At 43.2% G+C, this 20195-nt stretch overlaps 1 protein-coding gene and 1 long non-coding RNA gene across 2 annotated transcripts in view; both read left to right on the top strand.

The window, feature by feature from the left end:
* The window catches only part of LOC145425144 (NACHT, LRR and PYD domains-containing protein 12-like), a 596587-nt gene that overhangs the window by 444251 nt on the left and 132141 nt on the right, over window positions 1-20195 (top strand). The window lies entirely within an intron of this gene.
* On the top strand, window positions 5261-6191 carry LOC145425218 (uncharacterized). Its single transcript, XR_013905886.1, has 3 exons — window positions 5261-5422; window positions 5508-5619; window positions 5700-6191. It is a non-coding gene; the product is annotated as an uncharacterized LOC145425218 (long non-coding RNA).

Raw genomic sequence — 20195 nt, forward strand, 5'->3', positions numbered from 1 at the left:
TCCTCCGTTTCATATGCAAAAAAAATTATTGCGCTAGCTTACGTGGTTGCAGAGCTACCGGGATTTAAAAATAGTTACGCAAAATGGAGCGTGCCCGCTCCGATCGGCTGTAAAGGGTTAATGTCATAGAAAGACTGAAAGACATCCATTGAAAACAGGGTGCAGAAATTTAAGGTGCCAGGCCAATATCCACCACCCTGGAAGTCCTTAACTGAGGGGGACCACATTAGGTCACAGCTGGTGCAGCTCACTACTGGCAGTGCAAGGTTATAACGGCCTTTAGGAAGGATAAGGAGAAATCCAGTCATGGTTCAACAAAGACATTCATTTGTTTCATGTTGTGAAGATTTCATGTTGCGGTCTGGTAAATGCAAATGACCTTTGACAGGTGCCCACATATACTGCGGGCCGAGGGTAATTCAAAACAATGTAGCAATGTACAATTTGCACTAAAACCTGCAAACACATCTATTGTGTATGTAGTGTGTGACAAAAGAGCAGCTTACCATTTATGGTTACAAGAGCCACAATTGCACCGGGTGAAACCTCAACGTTACAGAGGTTTCACTCTGGGGCCTTGAAAACTGGAGGTTGAACCCATACCCCCTCACCCTTGAAGAACGTTTATCATGGTTTAAGGATTTGTTTTTTATTCAGTGGTCAGACTGGAGAGCACTGCAGCGGGTGTTTAATGAGGTCGATAAGACTATCAAGAGATACAAGGTCAACTCTTCTTATCAGAATCAGAATGGGGTTTATTGCCAGATGTTGAGGTTTACAACATTAGGAAATTGCTGCGGTGCTTCAGTGCAAACAATAAGAATTAAAGTGCTATGTAGAAAGAAAGAAAGATATGTGCATGAGATATACATGAGATATATACATGAGAATAAGAATTATGAGTGCTACATAGAAAGATATATACATGAGTGCAGGTGGTGATCGGTGCCAAACATGGAATGATGCAGTGACACAGCATAGGGTCATGCAGCCAATCACCTTCTCAGCAGAGCGCACAACACGCTGCAGTCTCTGTTTGTCCCTGATAGTGGCTCCAGCGTACCACACAGTGATGGAGGAGGTGAGGATGGACTCGATGATTGCAGTGTAGAATTGCATCATCGTCCGTGTTGGCAGGTTGAATTTCTTCAGCTGCCTCAGGAAGTACATCCTCTGCTGGGCTTTCTTGATGACGGAGGTGATGGTGGGCTCCCACTTCAGGTCCTGGGTGATGGTGGTACCCAGAACGCGGAATGAGTCCACAGAGGTGATGGGGGTGTGTCAGTCAGGATGATGGGGGGGGAGTGGGGCTGTGTGCTTCCTGAAGTCCACAATAATCTCCACTGTCTTCTGGGCATTCAGCACCAGGTTGTTGTGGCTGCACCAGGTCACCAGACGTTCAACCTCCCTCCTGTAGGCAGACTCATCCCCATCCGAGATGAGCCCAATAACAGTGGTGTCATCTGCGAACTTGATTAGCTTGACAGACTGGTGGGTGGAGGTGCAGCAGTTGGTGTACAGGGAGAAGAGCAGAGGAGAAAGAACACAGCCCTGAGGGGAGCCGGTGCTGATGGTCCGGGAGTCCGAGACATTCTTTCCCAGCCTCACATGCTGCTTCCTGTCCGTCAGGAAGTCGGTGATCCACCGGCAGATGGGATCAGGCACATTCATCTGGGAAAGCTTGCCTTGGAGATGGTCTGGAAGGATGGTGTTGAAGGCAGAGCTGAAGTCCACAAACAGGATCCTGGCATAGGTTCCTGGGGAGTCCAGATGCTGCAGGATGAAGTGTAGGGCCATGTTGATGGCGTCGTCTACAACCCTGTTGGCTCTATATGCAAACTGCAGGGGGTCCAGGAGGGGGGCCGTGAGGGTCTTGAGATGGGAGAGAACTAGGCGCTCAAATGACTTCATGACCACAGATGTCAGAGCCACGGGTCTGTAGTCATTTAGTCCAGTGATCCTAGGTTTCTTGGGGATAGGGATTATGGTAGAGGACTTGAAGCAGGCAGGCACATGACATGCCTGCAGTGAGGAGTTGAAGATGCCAGAAAACACTGGGGCCAGCTCGTTTGCACAGTGTCTGAGGGTGGCAGGAGACACACCGTCTGGGCCGGGAGCTTTCCGAGCAATCAGACTCCTAAACTGCTTCCTCACATCTGCTTCATGAATATGAAGAGTTGTGGTTGGAGGAGGTGGTGTGAAATCCTCTTTTGTGTGGGGTGAGGAGGCGGGTGTTGCAGGTGAACAGTTTGAAGGTGGTGATGGTTCTATGGAGGGGGGAGAGGTGGGGGAATGAGTGTCCAAAGTGCCTCTATTGTTGGGGTCGTTGGAGGTGTGAAGGCTGCCTGATGGCTCGTCAAAACGGCAGTAGAAGTCGTTAAGGGAGTTGGCTAAGAGCAAGTCATCAGTGGAGTGGGGGGTTTTAGGCTTGTAGTTGGTGATATTCCTAAAACCTTTCCACACAGAGGCCGAGTCATTCTCTGAGATCTGCTGTTGCATCTTCTCAGAGTGCTGATGTTTGGCAATGTCCACTTCTTTAGTGAACCTGTACTTGGCCTCTCTGTAGCAGTCCCTGTCTCCGCTTCTGAACGCCTTTCTCTTTTCCAGCCACAGCTTTTTGAGTTTAGGAGTAAACCAGGGTTTGTCATTGTTATAACTCACCCTGGTGCGTGATGGCACAATGCTGTCCTCACAGAAGTGGATATAGGAGGTGACAGTGTCCGTAAACTCGTCCAAGCTGTTAGAAGCAGCCTTCATTGTGTCCCAGTCTGTGGTCTCCAAACACGTGCGAAGCTCCTCCACAGCCTCGTTGCTCCACAGTTTTTTAGTCCTCACGACAGGTTTGGAGAGCTTCAGCCTCTGTCTGTACGCGGGGATCAGGTGGATCAAGACGTGGTCAGAAAGTCCGAGTGAAGCGCGCGGCACCGCGCGATAGGCCCCGCTGATCGTACTGTAGCAGTGGTCCAATGTCCTCTCCTCTCTGGTCGGGCATTTAATATACTGCTTGTATTTCGGAAGCTCATGGCTCAGATTGGCTTTGTTAAAGTCCCCAAGAGCAATGATGAGAGAGTCCGGGTATGTCCGCTCCATGTGGAGAATCTGCTCTGCGAGTGCGCACTGAGCTGCTTGCGCATCCGCGTCTGGCGGGATGTAAACAGCGGCCAGGATGAATGAAGCAAACTCCCGCGGAGAATAAAACGGTTTGCAGTGAATAAAAAGATATTCCAGAGAGGGAGAGCAGTGCTGAGCAATCACTCTTACATCTGTGCACCAGCCACTATTGATGTAGAAGCAGACACCTCCACCTTTGGTTTTACCGGAGAGAGCGGCCTGCCGGTCCACGCGCAGCAGATGAAAGCCCTCCAGCTTGAGCGCGCAGTCCGGGATGTCCTCACTGAGCCACGACTCCGTAAAACATAAGACACAGGAGGAGGCAAAGTCTCTGTTCATGCTTCTCATCAGGGCCAGTTCGTCTATCTTATTCCCGAGTGAGCGTACATTGGAAAGTAAGATCCCAGGAAGAGCCGTTCTCAGTCCGCGTCTCCTCAAACGCACGAGTACGCCGGCTCGCTTCCCTCTCTTTCGACGTCTCACTTTCCTGATCAGAGTCTGCAGTAAATCTGCCGCAGATGCGACAAATATTGGAAATAAATCCACAGGCATTGTAGTCCTGCAGTTAAGGAGCTCTTCTCTGGTGTAAGAGTATCCAGAGGAGTGCCCAGACACAGAAGAAATGCACAAAAATAAAACAAAAGTGACGCACTGAAGCACCAGGGCATCCATACGCGGCGCCATCTTGGAGAAGCCAAGTCTGTCCATGACTTATGAGAATATTCATCATGAAGAAAACAAGACAGTCGATCGATCGATTATTTGCGCAAGGGAGGCCACCACGAAAATGACCTCCAGATCCTCCTCCTCCTGCTGCCTTTTATTGAGAGACCGTTCATACAAAACACGTCAGAACAAAGCCACGCCCAGACAAGGCATTGTATGTATATGTGTGAACTTCTGTAAGAATGTGTGTGTGTGTGTGTGTGTGTGTGTGTGTGTGTGTGTGTGTGTGTGTGTGTGTGTGTGTGTGTGTGTGTGTGTGTGTGTGTCAGACCTCCTGCTGATGTGTCTGTGATAAAAGACTACAGCCCCCCACCTTGATCCTCGAGAATCTGGGGGGAAGGGCAGTGGAATTTCTTTCATCAGAGTTAAAACAATGTACAAATGGTAAACATAAAAATGACAAACATTTAACAATTCACTCTAACACCAGACCCCACCGACTCCGCCCCCCTCTCCAGGATGCTCACAGGACTCTGCAGGATCACACCCGTTTGAGGAAACGGAACTCAACATTGAACTCGCAACCTTCCACCTGCTGTCGATGGCACTGAATGAGTACGTGCAGGAGATATGTTATGGATGCCAGTCCGGTCACCCCAGCCAGTTACAACACAGTTGCCTGTTTGAGCTGCCTGTGTTTTTCTTCGAGACCTACTATGATGAGGTGATGGAAAAGCTCCGGACGCCCCGATTCATCCCGGCCATCCGTCTGTTTGTTTGCTCATACAGTGTCAGTGAGGCTAAAGCACAAATCATCAGGGCCCTGTTTCAGGAAGCCTGTTTAGTGGAAAAACTGAGTAAGTATACCCTGAGTTAACGAAAACTCTGGTTTTTCGGTTTCACAAAGCGAGTTCAGATGAAGCCTCAGTGAGTCACTATGACGACACACTCCGTGAAGCTAACCTGCCCCCTAGCAGGTTTACTACAACTAACCCTGACTGTCTCCGCCCCTTTGTCGGAAACCTGACAGTAGGAAGTGTCGGACATGGCGTGTCCCTTCCTTGAAGAGCCAGTAGATCGTGAAGCCCAAATTCTCCGCAGAGGTCTCCGCCGGGAGAGAGTGATCAGATCGCGTTTGGACATTTTATCATTTCCTGATGATTTTCTGTGCGAACGTTACCGTTTCTCAGCACAATCTATAAGTTATTTGGATAACATCCTCAGGCCATATATTACGCATGTGACATCGCGGACATGCTCTCAGTTCATTACATATTATTTGTATTGCACTTGGGTTTTTTGCAAACGGGAGCTTTCTGTATAATATTTGTGACGCTGAGCACGTTTCCAAGGCTACCGTCTGTTGGGCAGTCAGGAATGTTACAGTTGCACTGAAACGTCTCCTGCACTCGTCTGTGGTGTTCCCCGGTCATAGACCCACAAGATTTAGCCACAAAATTGCAGGTATCAGGATGACCAAAACGTAATGTATGATGTGGTGATACTTGAACTACTACTTAAATTTTACATTTATTTTCAGGGTTCCCAGGCGTGTATAGATGGCACTCACATTCCAATCATTGCTCCTTCAGTAAATGAAGGAGACTATGTGAACAGGAAGTCTTTCCACAGCATTAATGTACAGGTACATAGTTCCCTGTAGCATTTCAAACTAACAAATTATTTCATTATAGTAATGGATGCTAATTTGTGTTCTCTGCACTGTGAAGATCATATGTGATGCTGCCAACATTATCACAAATGTGGAAGCCAAGTGGCCAGACTCTGTTCATGACTCACAAATATTCCATGAATGTACACTGAGCACAAAATTTGGACATGGTGAGTTGAGAATACTTTAAAATATATAAAGACCAATTGCTTCAGGGACATTTGAACTGAAGTGTATCCTTCTGTCTTAGGAGAGTTCACTGGCTACTTGCTTGGTGATAGGGGGTATCCATGTTTACCCTATTTGCTTACCCCTTACCCTGACCCTGAACCGGGCCCACAGCAGCGATATAATCTGGCTAATTGCAGGACAAGAGCCAGAATTGAAATGACTATCGGAATGCTTAAGGCCCGGTTCCAGTGCCTGCAAAGACTCAGGGTCACCCCAGAAAGGGCATGTGACATTATTATGGCATGTGTGATTCTTCACAACATTGCCACAATTAGAGGAGAACACTGTCCTTCTGAACCAAACATCAGCAGTGATCCAAACCATGAACATCCTGACCCTCCCACGGACATACAAGATGGAAGCGCAGTCAGAGACATCATATGTCACAATCATTTCTTTTGACCCATCACCTCAACATGTTGAAAGAAGAATAAACAGATTTTTGGTTCAACTGGCTTTATTGGTCGCCTGTGTTTCCTGTAGACAAAGTATTAAAAGATGTAAACCTCATAAAGTGTCTCTGTTGCTTCCTCCTCTGTAACAGCTGTCAATGTTTCTTCATTATTTTCCTGTAGTAAAGAAATAAACAACATTGCTGTTCTACTGTAAACTCATATAATCTGTGGAGTATTAAGAGTACTCACAACTGCATGTTGGTCTGGCTCAACAGGAGGCTGCACCAGATGCAGTACACCACCACCATCAACTGATAGAATATGAGGTTTATACAGGTCACTTATAACTTACAAGGGACCAAATGGCAATTAACAAACATACCAATCACCTTACACTTCATTGTCATTATGCTCTCAGAGACAACCAAGACTGAGGGAAGGCAAAATCAGTAGGAAAATGACTTCACTACAAAATAATCCATTATGGTAAAGAGTTTATCAAATGAATGAGTAGCACTGCAAAGGTGACTGTGAAGAAAGGATGTATGCACATCATGTATTGTTTTGAATTTACCCCCTATGTAGGCACTTGTGTCTTGCGGGGTTATTGACTCAGAGGATGTCCCCGCAGAGATGCCTTCAGCCACAGGGCGCCCACTGTTTTGGCTGAGGGCCAACTGCTCAGCCTCTGTGATCGGTGGTGGTGGAGGACCCCCACCTTTTTTTCGGGCCTCCGCTTTTTTTCTGTTGGCTATAACGGGCCACATTTGAGCATACAGAGTACGCAAATACTCCCACCGTCCAAAGACATGCAGCTTGTGGGGATAGGTTAATTGGATAACCCAAATTGTCACTAGGTGTGAATGTGCAAATGAATGTGAGTGCGAATGGTTGTTTGTCCCTGTGTGTTAGCCTTGCGACAGACTGGCGACCTGTCCAGGGTGTACCCCACCTCTCGCCCTATGACAGCTGGGATAGGCTCCAGCGCCCCCCGCGACCCTGAAAAGGATAAGCGGAAGTGAATGGATGGATGGATGGATGGAGTACGCAAATATGTACTTGTAATGTGCTCAGATAATTTCAATAAGTGCTTACAGAAAGAAAATTAATGTAGCCTCTAACTGCAATTGATTTACATGGGACAAACAGACCAAGCACTATGGCTCATAATACAATTACACCTTACCTGTTTGGACTATATTTTTATATTTCATTTTTACTTGCTGCCAGGAACGTTTGGGGCCTGTTGGGTTGCACCTGCGCTCACATCACATCACAAAATAAAATGTATGAAATAACAAATAAAATAACATATGATAAAATAACGTGTTAAATGGGTGGAAATCCCTAGATCAATGTTTATATTAACACTCACGCATTGACTCTGTCGGCTATGTTTTGCCATGCATGCTCCCTGTCTTTTGCAGCTGTGGCTGTGTTACTTTTTTCCGCGTAATTTGCATGTTATCGGCATATGCTGCCATCAGAATTTTGGCCTCAAGCGCTGTAAAATACATTGACCGCGCCTTCTTTCCCTCCGTCTCCATGGTGACTCGCTTATTCTGTGCTCCGCTTATCAGGGCTTTATGTATCCTCGTCCGCGCGCTTCACTTGGGGTTAAAGCAACTCCGCGTTGACTGAACTAATTGTTATCAGCCTTTCTGAAACCGAATATTCCGAGTTGGACAGTTCGGGGTTACTCAACCCTGAGTATCGTTTTTCACTCTGAGTTTTCCAAACCGGCTTCCTGAAACAGGGCCCTGATATTGATTATATTGGTAAACAGGCTGTAGCATAAACATCAGGTCTGTTCTGAAAACTGGCTTTATTTTTTCAAAGTAAGGGAAAATCTGTGGTGTGATACCGCGGGCTCATGGGCTAAGGACTTGGATTGACAAGTCAAGCGCAGATGATTGTGTTGTTAGCCCTCATGACCCTCACCATAACACATACGTCACAGGACAGTGTTTACCACAGAAACTCCATGAAATGATCAATGAGAACTTTAGAAACCCGTCAGTGTGATGCTTCCAGTACAACAGCACCTCTGAGTGTGTGTGTTTGCCTCTCAGACTAACTCCACCCTGACATCAAGAAGATGGAGGAAGAGGATGGAGCAGGATCTGCAGCATCCAGCTGTGTGTCTGTGAGGAGTGACCGGTCCAAAGAAATACCTCTAGACTTCAGTAATGAACCTGCAGCAACAATGTAAGAGAGCTGCTGACTCATTTATTCAGTGTAAATAATGATTTTTGATGCAATGGGAGAAGAAAAATGACAAAAACAGTTTTAAAAATAAGGATTAAAATATTAAAAACTATATTTTTGAGTTTCCTGATGTAGTACAAAAATATATGAACATAACTGTATATAGGACAGATATTTCACGGTTCTTTTAGGCAGCACCAAAAAACAAAAAGACTATTTTAAGCTGTCTGAGGTAGTGAGTCAACATGTCACACTGGGTCAAAGGTCAGGGAGTAAAAGTGTGTTTTAAAGAGCAACATGTCAAAAGGTATTATTGAAAACTTTAACAAAAGACTGTTATGTGACAAAGAGTAAGTACATTATTTTTATGAGATTGTTCATCATGTCTTTAATTTAACATTTCCATTTTTTCCTTCCTATCTCATGAAGCTGTTACATTTATTGTGTGGAGATCAGGGAAATATGTTACTGTTACTGTCATAACCATTATCATTACCATTGCATTAATCATCATTTCATCAAAGCATTTATTGATGCTGTTGGTATTACATTAAAACTTGTTTTACAGGTGTTATCATAATCCTATATTAACCTTTATTCCAGGTGCAGTTATAACTATTTTTATACACACCTTGCAGTTTGTGCTTTTAAAGAGTTTAAGCTCAGTCTGATAATTGATGGTCAGAAGCTTCGTCTGGCGCGATGTCGCGATGCCGATCTATTGTGCAAAGTGACTTAGAGGTATGGAAGGATTGCCTACACGCTTACAAAACACATATGATACAAGTATTCATTATTATCTTTTATTTGTTTATATCCTTTTTATTGAGCTTTGAGTAGTGGCATTTGATTAAAGCATTTATTCAATATATTACACATATAGTTTCAGTTAAATTGTTACACATATGAGAGTCTGGGTGTGAGCTTTAGTAGGCGAGAGGTGAGACAGAGTGCAATTGAGGTCGAGACACACACACACACACACACACACACACACACACACACACACACACACACACACACACACCGTAAGTAGACTTATATTCTAGGTAAGAGTTCAGACATATTTTGCTTGTAACTGCATTTTGTGCCTGCATAAGTGATAGTTTGTTGCAGGACGTGCGTCTGATGTTCCAGGGGTAAGTGAAAGCAAGACGAGCTACAGGAAGCATCTGGCGTGGAGACGGAGACGATGTTCTTTTCAAACTGTATCAAAAGTTGTCAACAGAACATTTGTGTTTTTAACTTATGCAAGTATCTGACGCAAGAGGGGGCGTAATAATACCCTGATGTTATAAAAGCAACTGCTTGTGTACTTTTGATCGACGCTGATTGTGTAACGGTGTTCATCTCCCTACGCAGGTGTTCATTAAAATCATCGTTTGACCTAATTCTTCTGGACCTTCGTTGTTTTGTTCTCATCCTCAATAATACGCGACAATTGTTTTTCTTTTAGGATCAATAAGAGGCCAGAATCTCCTGGACCTGAACCCAGCTGTGTTTCCTTAAAGAGCAACAAGTCGAAGGATTTTGTTATAAACTTTAAAGGCTGTTCTTCTGCTGCTGAGAGGTAATGTGTGTCTAGATGTTGTTCCTGAATTTTTGAATAAATCCTCATGTTTAATATCAGCTCAGCTCTTTTTCACACATTTCTATGTTGGTATGTGAAGCGGTGTGTGTTGGAGTGTTTCCACAAACACAGCAGTCAGAGTGGAAAGAGTGGATGTTGTAGGAGGTGTTTGTGTAGTGAAGAGGCTGAGTGTCTGTAGGACTCCAGCTGCTCCAGCAGGTGTCTCCTTTGTGCTTTGCTTCAAACACAGTGTAGGGAGGAGCTTCCACTCAGGTGTTTCAGGTGTTGCTGGATGGAGGAGGACAAATAGTTTTTCCCTTCAGTGACACTTCAGCAGCTCAATGTTCTGGGAGATGTTTGTCTTTATGAAGGTTTATGGATTCTTGTTCTTACTTTGGTTAAACTGAGCAATACATTTTCCATCTAACATTTAAAGTAAATTTCCAGGTGAATAAAAGATCTGCAGCTGCAGCCTCTGTGATGTTTCACAGTCTGAAAGTAACAAATTCAACCAGAGTTCAAACAAAGGCTTAATATACGTGTGTGTTTGATATAATGCCAACAAGTACAAATAGGTGTTCTTACAGGTCTTAATCACAGAGGTCTGATAAGTCTGGTGACTTTCACACTCAGCAATTTTGCTGCCTTTTATTTTATATTGGCCTTTTTAAAGCCCTTCAAAGTCTCCCACATTCATACAGAGCTTTTAACACCAAACTCCTTTACAGTCCTTCTCCTCTCACACACGATCACACGACTGATTTGTCTGCAGCAGCTGTGTTACTGCTAGTATTTTATTATGTGTGTAATCTCCTCATATTGTTCCTGTGGTTTAGTTTGACTTCCTTCTGCAAACTCAGCTGCTCTGTTGCTGATACACGTCTCCATGAATATGATTGATCAGATGCTGCCAACACCATGTGTTTCATGTGAGCGCTCAGCTGAAACCCTGGGTTGACTTATCGAGTTAATAACAAGCTTCACGTGACTGTGAATGCTAAAGTGAATCCAGATAAAGGAAAGAGACCCTGCTAATGTTGGACTCACTTCTTAGTGTAGATCCCAGGAGGAAGTTCAACATAGCCATTCTTTGTGCTAGCTCGACCAAACCTGAGAGCACAGTGCAGGATAATGATCATCATCTGTCTCTGTCAAGGACATTTAAAATCCACAAATAACAATAATAATTATATTTGATCATTAAAATATGTTTTCACTTAAAAAAGCATGAGCACACTGGTGGATTACAGAAACATGAAAACTCGTTAACAGTAAAGTTAATTTAGGCGTAAACAAAGTGTCAAACATACTTAAGTAGAAGGACTGATGTTTGTGTTAACCCTCACATGGGCTGTACAACATTATATAGGGAGACAAAAACAGAGATTATCGTAGCCATCGCTTTCTCGCATGGACGTGGCAGTCTTGCTGTCTGCTGCGAATCCTCCCCGTACCTCCGTGACCTCGTCTGGTATCTGCTCCCTCCTCTGTAAGAGACAGTAAAGGAAAACACGTCTCTGCCTAGTCTTGAAAATCTAATCTTATCATCCATTGTTCTTCTAGGGCCTCTTCTTCTTGTGGCCTCAGCTAACTGCTAATATTTAAATGGCTAACATTAACATGTGTGACAGCCAGGTTCACATTTATGATGAACTATGATTAATTAACTGATGTTGAAACTGGAGCTTTACTGACCTCTGAAATTCCTCCTAAAGTGTTATTCAGTGTTGTGACAGTCAGCTGCTTCAGCTGCTGCTGGGATGGGCTGTGGTAAAGAGAACAGAGAAAATCCAAATCAGAGTTTTTCTCTGAATTAAAAGCAAGGAAACAACAATATATTCTACATAGTGAAACTGATGGTTTCTGGTGTTTGGGTCTGTTTTTCTGTATTTATGCAGATAAAGTGTAAACTCAGATGAATTATACCATCAAATGTTAAAGGAAAATATCAGGATGAGTGTCTGTGAGCTGAGAAGGACGTGAAGCGAGCAGTTTATCCCAGAGCTGAAGCTGCTCTGTGTGCAGAGATGAGCTCAGATTCCTGCTGTGATTGATCAACAGTCACAGAAATGTAGACTTGTAGTTATTACTGCAGTATGGTCACAGCAGATACTGATAAACATGTATTATGAGGATGGATGATCAAGTTTCTCACTCTCTCCTTTAAAACTCAGTTGTTTTCTTCTTCACAGTTTATCTGTTAATTTATTAATGAATAACACTGAAAGAGTTTCTGTTATATTTCCCCTTGAACATCAGCTTATTAGGGCGGCATTAGGAAATAGCCCAGAGGCGGAGCCAGACATTTGAAACACCCGGGGCTTAGCCCAAAAGGGTAGTATGCATGTGGGATTATATTTTTTTTCCCCGGGGGGGGGGGGGGGGGGGGGGGCGTAGAAATGACTGAAAGATTAATAGGCTCTGTTTTGAGTTTTGTTCAAAAAAGAATGACTTCATATAGGGAAAAATATATATCACATGTGCAGGACACCTTAAACTAGTTTTTTAATTAAGCAACAAGGCAGAACAAAATCAGGGCTGTATCAAGACACGAGGACTAAACCCCAATTCAACCAGACCCAGGACTGATCCAGAACTAAAACAGGACACAACAGTTCAAAATCAGCACTACTTAGGATTTAATCAAGACAGAACCAGAATCAGAACTAGATGATAGTAGCACTAAAAATCATCATATACCTGCACTACACTTATTTTTTTAAATCTACCAAAGTCCACTATTTAGATTGAGAAAAGTTTATATAATTATTCAGCCTTGTTGTGCAAACAAACCTGCAGAACTTAATAAATATAGAATTTGAAAAATAACAAACCTAAAAAGAAACACTAGGTACGAGATACATGAGGACCTATGATACGGTGATACTTTTGGCAAACGACCATTTGACTAACATGTGTGTCTCACCTGCTCTTGTTCATCTCTGTTCTGTCCTCATTCTCCTCTCTCTCCCTCTCTGTTCCTCTCTCGCCCTCTTTGTGCTGACAATCATCAAATATACAGACATTTACAAACTCTTCAGATAAAAACACAAACACTTTTTTAATTGTAACATCAAATCAGACTAAATGTTTATTTTTTTTAGATTGATAAATATAAAAAACATAATTGTTAACTTTGAGAGTAAAGAGAGAAACTATCTGTATTTCTTAATTGCAAATGGCACCAAATTGTATTCAAACTGAGCCACACTTATGGAGCTTCACAGTTCTCTTCCTGGTGTTTTGGTTGACATCTCTTGATGTTCCCATGTCACAGAAACAGCCTCTGTGTTTTGCCTTATATGCATCCACAGCTGTGCCACCAATTTACTCACATGGACTCTACTAACCAATCAGAAGCTTCTTCAGCTCAGAATGGAATCGTCTGGAGTTTCTTATTAATTAATAATAAACTTAGTGTATATGTACTTCTAAATTTGATCAAAGTGATAAAAAAATACAGCTCTGTCTCTCTTTATTCTGACATTTAACTAATTCAAAATATATTTCAATATTTATCTAAAACAAAAGTTTACTCTAAATTGATGTTGTACAGTAAAAATGTTTTATGTTTTCTCCCTAAAGTGTAAATATCTGGTTACAGATGTGAATATCCTGCTGTGTACTGAAATCCCTCTTGTTTTGCATACAAATATACTGAACAACATACAAAGCATAATATATAAAATAACATTTACCTGAGTTTTTCTTTGAAAGAAGCCTCTAATGTCCATTCTTATATTTCAGTACATAACTGAAACCGATTTAGTCGGGGAGGGTAAGAACTGAAAATATGAAATAAACACACGTAAGCTAAGACTGTAAAAAAAATAGCATTTGTTCGGCTTTTCATTTCGCCATTTGTTGATTCACTTGAAGAGCAAGTAACGTAATATTGGTCAAGTGATCAGTTTGATATCAATCTTTCGTGATGCACCGTCATATTTACATTATTTGTACGGTACGAATGGTTTTCTTTGGTACCTGGTCAAACTTAAGCTCTCCTTAGTATGGCTGGCTCCGTCTCTCCAACAGCGCACTCACTGCTGGCAGCAGCTGCCCCGCCCCCTCGCTCAGTCGCTTAGTGCCTGAGCTCGGATCATACCAATATCAGGGGGGATTCACGCACAGTCGTAAATTCCCACAGTGTGCACTATGTGCTTCGAATATTGTGTGTACTTTTTGTTTTATACAGTTGTCAGCCAGGCATCTAACTATGAAAAAATTACACTCCAAAAGACCCCGGGCTTCTGACAAAACAACCCGGGCTTAAGCCCAGTAAGCCACCCCCACGCTCCGCCCCTGAAATAGCCCCCCTCCAAAGAATGAATAAATGAATGATGATAATAATAAAATGATTAAAAAGCAGAGCTCAGAGTGGTAGAATGGTCAAACATGGATCCACGGGTGGTTCAACTGCATTTGGTGACGTGACTAAAGCAAATCTTTCAAATAATTCCACCATCAACGGGATGTTGTCTCCTTTACTACGGTTACTTTACTTGGTCACCGTGTGAATTTCTTTGAAATGAACCAAATTCTTTTATTTGTTGGTTGTTGCATATTTAACCTCTACAGTCAGGAAAGGAGGAGATGAGGCCTCAACAATGTTGGGTTGTAGCTGTGCTTCAGGTTAGAGTGAGTGTCCATGGAATAAATGTAAGTCAGTGAACTGGAAACATGACTGTGTTCAAACTTTGTTTTCCTTTTTATAATGAGTCTAATCAAAGGTGGACAGAAGTATCTCCACTTTGACTTTTCTGTGTCACCATCAGAGCTTCTGCACAGTGTGGAGAAAGATCCAGAAGCAGAGCTGGACTGCAGACAGTCAGTCAGAGCAGCTGTGTACAAAGTAAGACTGAACATCTGTCTGCTGATGGACTCATTTCTGAAAACTGGACTTCTTGTGTTGTTCAGACATTGAAGAGTTTTCTTTCTCTTTAGTCTCATTGTTTTTCTTTCTTTCAGCAGATGTTGGTCTGCAGGAGGTTTTAGATGAACATAAGATCAGTCTGAGGAGGAGATGTGAACGTGTGACTGAAGGAAGTGATGAAACAGGAAGTAGAACCCTCCTCAACACCATCTACACTGAGCTCTACATCACAGAGGGACAGAGTGAAGAGGTTCATACCCAACATGAGGTGAGGCAGCTGGAGACAGCTTCCAAGATGGACGCCCTCCAGGACACTCCAATCAGGTGCCAGGACATCTTTAAAGCCTTACCTGACCAACAGAGACCCATCAGAGTGGTTCTGACCAACGGCGTGGCTGGTGTTGGAAAAACCTTCTCAGTGCAGAAGTTCACTCTGGACTGGGCAGAGGGCTTGGAGAACCAACATGTCAGTGTGGTGGTTCTGCTTTCATTCAGGGAGCTGAACCTGATCAGAGATGAGCAGTACAGTCTTCTGGAGCTGCTCCATGTTTTCCATCCAACACTACAGAAGGTCACAGCAGAGAAGCTGGCTGTCTCTCAGCTTTTGTTCATCTTTGACGGCCTGGATGAAAGCAGACTTTCATTGGATTTCACCAACAGGAAGCTGCTATCTGATGTCACACAGAAGTCATCAGTCAGCCAGCTGCTGACAAACCTCATCCAGGAGAATCTGCTTCCCTTGGCTCTCGTCTGGATAACTTCCCGACCCGCCGCAGCCAATCAGATCCCTCCTACATGTGTTGACAGGCTAACAGAAGTACGAGGCTTCACTGACGCCCAGAAGGAGGAGTACTTCAGGAGGAGATTCAGTGATGAAGAGCTGTCCAGCAGAATCATCTCCCACATGAAGACATCCAGGAGCCTCCACATCATGTGTAGTATCCCAGTCTTCTGCTGGATCACTGCTACAGTTCTGGAGCACATGTTGACTACAGAGCAGAGAGGAGAGCTGCCCAAGACCCTGACTGACATGTACTCACACTTCCTGCTGGTTCAGACAAAGAGGAAGAAGAACAAGTACCATGAGGGACGTGAGACGAGTCCACAGGAGCTGACGGAGGCTGACAGGGAAGTTCTTCTGAAGCTGGGGAGGCTGGCGTTTGAACATCTGGAGAAAGGAAACCTCATGTTCTACCAAGAAGACCTGGAGCAGTGTGGTCTGGATGTGACAGAGGCCTCGGTGTACTCAGGAGTTTGTACAGAGATCTTCAAAAGAGAGTGTGTGATCTTCCAGAAACCAGTCTACTGCTTTGTTCATCTGAGCATTCAGGAGTTTCTGGCTGCAGTCTACATGTTCCACTGTCACACCAGCAGGAAGACAGAGGTGTTGAAGATGTTTCTAAAATCAGAATCTTTCACCAAGATGATTTTCAGTCTTTTTGATAACAAAGATCTCCAATCAATACCAATCATCACACCCGCGGAGTTAAATCAGCGCTGCTCCACATGATTGGAAACTACTGGTCTGGGAGACACAAGATTTAATGTACATCTGTTATAAAAACCTTACTGTGCACTACACAGAAAATGAAATAAAAACGTATGCTAACACTTTTTTCTGGTCATTTGTGTTTGTGTTTGGTCAAAGTGATTATGGAAAACACGCTGAGAAAAATATATCACAACCCTGCACACCCAGGGGGTTTAGGAAGTGTAAAGAAGCTCCGTATCGCTGTCAGTGAGGCAACAGGCTTAAAGCCGTCATTACCTGACGTGGAGCGTTTTTAAAAGGAGATGACACATAAACTCTTCATAAACCTGCAAGGATAGAGGATACAGAAATGCAAGGATACAGAAATAGAGTTTTGGTTAACGGGACTGACAAACAGTTTCAAGCTGATTTGGTTGACATGCGTGAATATTCTGCGGATAACGATAATGTTAGGTACTTATTGACATGCATAGATGTGTTTTCTAAGTATGCATGGGTTAGGTGCCTTGAAACCAAGACAGGACAGGCTGTTGCTGAGGCTTTTGGTGATATTCTGAGAGAGGGCCGTGTGCCTGAAAAACTCCAAACAGATTTAGGGAAGGAATTTAATAATAAACATTTAAAAAACTAACGGAGCAGCATAACATCACACATTTTTAAACCTTTAGTGAAATGAAATCATGTGTGGTAGAGCGTTTTAACCGCACCTTAAAGGGGAAAATGTGGAAATACTTAACATCAGTTAACTCGCCAAGATATGTTAATGTGATCCAAGATCTTGTACAGTCCTATAACCTTTCTTATCACAGCTCTATCAAAATGACCCCCACCGAGGTGTGCAAAGATAATGAGAAAGCAGTCTTTAACACCCTGTACAAAATGAAACCCCAAAAACCGGTGACTTTTAAATTTAATGTGGGCGATACAGAGAGAATATCTAAACTACGAGGCATATTCTGAAAGGTTTACCATCAGACCTACACAGACGAGTACTTTACCATAAAGGAGCGTTTAGGAAGAGACCCTCCCGTATACAAACTAGAGGATCTCACAGGAGCTGCAGTGAAAGGTGTATTTTATGAACCTGAGATACAGCAGGTGACTATTGACAAAAACAAAAGGTTTAAAATAGAGAAAATACTTGGCAGAAAAAAAGAGGACCGAAAAAAGTTAGCGCTGGTCAAATGGCTCGGTTGGCCTTCTCATTTGAATTCATGGATCCCTGAAAAAGACATCGTTGAAGTGTGATTAACAGAGACGCCGCAGCTCTGCATACTTTCATTCTGCACTAGACAAAGACTGAGGAAGGAAGGAAGGATAGGAAGGAAGGAATGGATAAAACGAACAACAACAACGCAGGCTTTTATGTGAGCCTCTTCTCGAATGCTTCAGCACATGTTTATCCAGGCAATAAGAAATCTAATTTTAGAACAAAGCTAGCAAAACCTATTGTTTTAAATGAACCGTATGAGGTCGGTGTTATAGAATTTCAATACCCAAGACTATGGTTGTCTTTTCCACAATCAGATTCGCGAGTGGAAATTTATGATCCAGTCAAAGATGGAGCATTGTCCATAACCGTGATTGAGCTGTCTGTGGGGCATTATGCATCTGTGGCACAGATAATAAAACATAACACCGACATTAAAACACAATACAGTGAAGTTAGTAACTATGTTAGTGTTATGGGCCCTAGGGGCACAGTTCTCACATTTAGAGGGAGACTGGCAGGAATCTTAGGATTCAAATCAGAAGACCCGTTTGTACTTCATTATAAAAACACATACGCACCACATCCTGCAGATGTATACGGCGGAAAATAGAACATTTTTATTCATGCAGATATCATTGATTACCAGCTTGTGGGTGACGCCCATGCGCAGCTATTAAGAGCAATAAATATAACAGACGATGACCGTCGGGGAGCCATTCTTCAATTTGACAGCCCACACTACACACCAGTCTCGAAATCCTTAATCCATGACATAGAAATTGATTTGATAGACGACCAAAATCAACACATACCCTTTTTATACGGGAAGGTGTTTGTCAAGCTCCACTTCTGACCCATAAGACACCATTTTTAAAAAATAAGGATGTCTGTCTACAACACAGATGAAGCAAAATATGTAAGATGTTATTTAAATCAGGCTGGTGGCGAATTGAATGGTTATATTGGGACTAGCACGCAATGTGGCGCAGGTCTGGGAGGTTTGTTCAGCAGCCTGTTTAGAATTGCTGTACCGTTGTTTAAAAAAGGAGTCAGCATAGTCAAACCCCACCTAAAAACAGCAGCATCAGGCATAGTGTCTGATGGGATATCCAACATAACCAAGCCAACATCTACTAAGCAGGATGTCAACAGCTTGTATGTGTATACACCCAAACCTTCTAAGACCCCTCCCACTGCATGCATGCGTGATACACCGCCGCCTACAAAGCGTAAAATGACAAAACCTGCCAGGAAAGCCACCAAACGGAGACAACCACGCGGAGTGAAAAGACCCAGAACCAGTCGTTCAAAAACTACAGCATGTGACATCTTCTAAATGGCTCTGTTACACAACCAATCAGAGAATGTCTAAAAACAGAGCTCGATCTTTTTACTGTCCCATACACACAAACGTCCATAGAGAAAACGACCTTTATTGAAATTCCACCAGTTTCTGCAATCACAGACGGAGGTCCAATCGAGTTTAAATCTCATCGTCCGGAGAGGATTACCTGGATCTAAACGATTCCTATATCTACACACGAGTAAGAATCACAGATGCTGACCGCACAAACTTAGGCAGGGATGCAAACGTGGGACTTGTTAATTATCCAGGTTGCACCTTATTTAGTCAGGTAGATGTAAATTTGGGGGATCGCTTGATTAGCCAATCATCCAACACGTATCCATACAGAGGCATAATAGAATGTCTTATCAATTATAATAAGGAGACTTTAGACACACAGTTCAGCAGCGCTTTATTCTGTACAGACAGAGCCTCGCACATGAATGATACATGTATAGAAGGGGAGAGCCAGGGTCTGGTGACCAGAGGTACTTATACAGCGAATAGCAGTATTGTTGAATTGATTGCTCCAGTGCACGCAGACCTGTTTTTTCAAGAAAAATTATTACTTAATGGAATCGATCTGTCGCTGAAATTTGTGCGCTCTAAAGACGAATTTGCTCTCATGACTGGAGCTAACACCGCGTATAAAGTTAAAATTGTCTCTGCCAGCTTATTTGTGAAAAGAATCAGTGTCTCACCAAGTGTCAGGCTGGCACACGGCAAGGCGCTGCATCATGCAAATGCAAAATATGCTGTAGACAGAGTTTCTTTCAAGACCTTCTCCACACCTGCTGGGGCAAGAATATCAACTAATGACAATTTATTTATGGGCAGGTTGCCTAAATTTCGTGGATAACGAAGCTTATCCTGGTTCTTTTACACGTAATCCATTTAATTTTAAAACTGTGATATAGAATTCATGTGTTTATACGCTGATGGACAGTCGTATCTGGCCAAACAATTCCAGCCAAATTTTCAGAGAAAACACTACACCAGAGAATTTTATCAGCTGATACAAACCACTGGAAGACATTTAAAGGATAGACCATTGGCCATAACACGTGAGGACTTTGGTAACGGCTACACATTATTCTGTTTCAATCTGGAAGCTGATGAAGGACATTCAGGGAATGTATCGTTAGTTCAAACAGGGAACGTGAGGCTGGAAACCCGTTTCAGAAATCCGCTACCCCGAACAACGAACCTGGTGTGTTACTCTGTATTTGATTCAGTCATCAAAATATCTAATATGAGACAAGTGCTGCTGGACCACTACTAAAGATTCAAAATGAATACAATAGAACTCACCTCAGCATTAGGAAAAGCAGACAAAGGAACATTTAAGCGAGCGAGTGTTTTTAAAAATGTCGCCCACCCTGCAGGCCATGAAACATCTGTTGCTCTACTGTTGCTGTT

Source organism: Astatotilapia calliptera, chromosome 3 (assembly GCF_964374335.1).
Source record: "Astatotilapia calliptera chromosome 3, fAstCal68.1, whole genome shotgun sequence".
NCBI classification, from domain to species: domain Eukaryota; kingdom Metazoa; phylum Chordata; class Actinopteri; order Cichliformes; family Cichlidae; genus Astatotilapia; species Astatotilapia calliptera.